Raw genomic sequence first — 1342 nt, 5'->3', positions numbered from 1 at the left:
TATCCTTCTCCAGTGACTGATCCCTCCTGATAATATGTCCAAAGTATGCAAGACAAAGTTTGGTCATCTTGGACTCCAAGGAGCACTCTGGCTGCACTTCTTCCAACACAGATCTGTTGGTTCTTTTGGCAACCCATGGTACTTTTCAATATTCTCCTCCAACACCATAACTCAAAAGCATCAATTCTTCTACAGTCTTCCTTATTCATTGTCCAGCTTTTGCATGAATATGAGATTATTGAAAATACCATGGCTTGGGTCAGGCTCACTTTAGTCCTCAAGCTGACATCTTTGCTCTTCAACACTTTAAAAAGTTCCTGTGCAGCAGATTTGCCCAATGCAGTTTCAGCCTCCACCAAAGCCACCACCACATTTGTTCCAGGTCCAAGAGAACTCTCAGCCACGAAACGAGTTTTATGGCAACACTTGTCCTGTTAACTGGGACGCCCTGCCCACTGATCAAAGCAGTAAATACACTGACTGTCGTCCCTGTGGAAGCGATCTCTGTGTGCAAGATGGTCGTGTACATAACGGTTTCTGTGAAATCCGACAAGAGTGCTGGGGAGGCAGTTCCGGGAACCAGTGTCACGCGATTGGCATGTTTATGAACCAGCAGTCTCAGAAGGAAAAGCTGCAGAAGTTGCAGAAATTACTGATCCTTTTAAGAGGCCTGCCTGGTTCTGGGAAAACAACCTTGTCTAGGATCCTGCTTGGTCAGAGCTGTGACGGCATCGTGTTCAGCACTGATGACTATTTCCGCCACCAGGATGGGTGGTACAACGTCAATCAGCTCGGTGATGCCCATGACTGGAACCAGAACAGAGCAAAACAAGCGATCGCTCAGGGGAGATCTCCAGTTATAATTGACAACACTAATACGCAGGCGTGGGAGATGAAGCCATACGTGGAAATGGAGGAATAAGCACGGTGTGTCCCGGAAGAAGATTGCTCAGATGCTGGAACGTTACGAATCCCACATGTCCATCGTAGTGGTGCTGCATTCAGTGGAGCCTTCACTCAAAAGCGTGCTGAGACCACCTTCTCCAGAGTGCAGACCGAGGTAGGGGCTCCCTCAAGGCCCACACAGCCCCGTCGATGTCCCGAGTGATGACTAAGTTGGCTCTTCTCACCTAACACATCTGTCTGTCGCTCAACCTTAAAACAACACAGAACAAATCAGCCAGCCTGCCCTAAAGTTTAGCTAATCTCAAATAAGAAGTTTACACTGGTTCCCATCAGTTGGATTCCTCTATACCAAAAGCGAAAGTGTTGAAAAGGACATTAGGAAAGCAATACCATTTACAATAGCCACCCAAAGGATGAAATATCTTGGAATAAATGA

General features: G+C 46.9%; 1 pseudogene; it reads left to right on the top strand.

Moving 5' to 3' along the window:
• The first annotated feature begins 337 nt into the window (after nucleotides 1–337).
• On the top strand, nucleotides 338–1064 carry LOC102823725 (annotated as a pseudogene).
• The last annotated feature ends 278 nt before the right edge of the window (nucleotides 1065–1342 follow it).

The sequence above is a fragment of the Chrysochloris asiatica genome, unplaced genomic scaffold, assembly GCF_000296735.1.
Source record: "Chrysochloris asiatica unplaced genomic scaffold, ChrAsi1.0 scaffold00087, whole genome shotgun sequence".
Lineage (NCBI taxonomy): Eukaryota > Metazoa > Chordata > Mammalia > Afrosoricida > Chrysochloridae > Chrysochloris > Chrysochloris asiatica.
The sequence above is the reverse complement of the archived record's forward strand: the minus strand, read 5'-3'. Positions and strand labels throughout refer to the sequence as shown.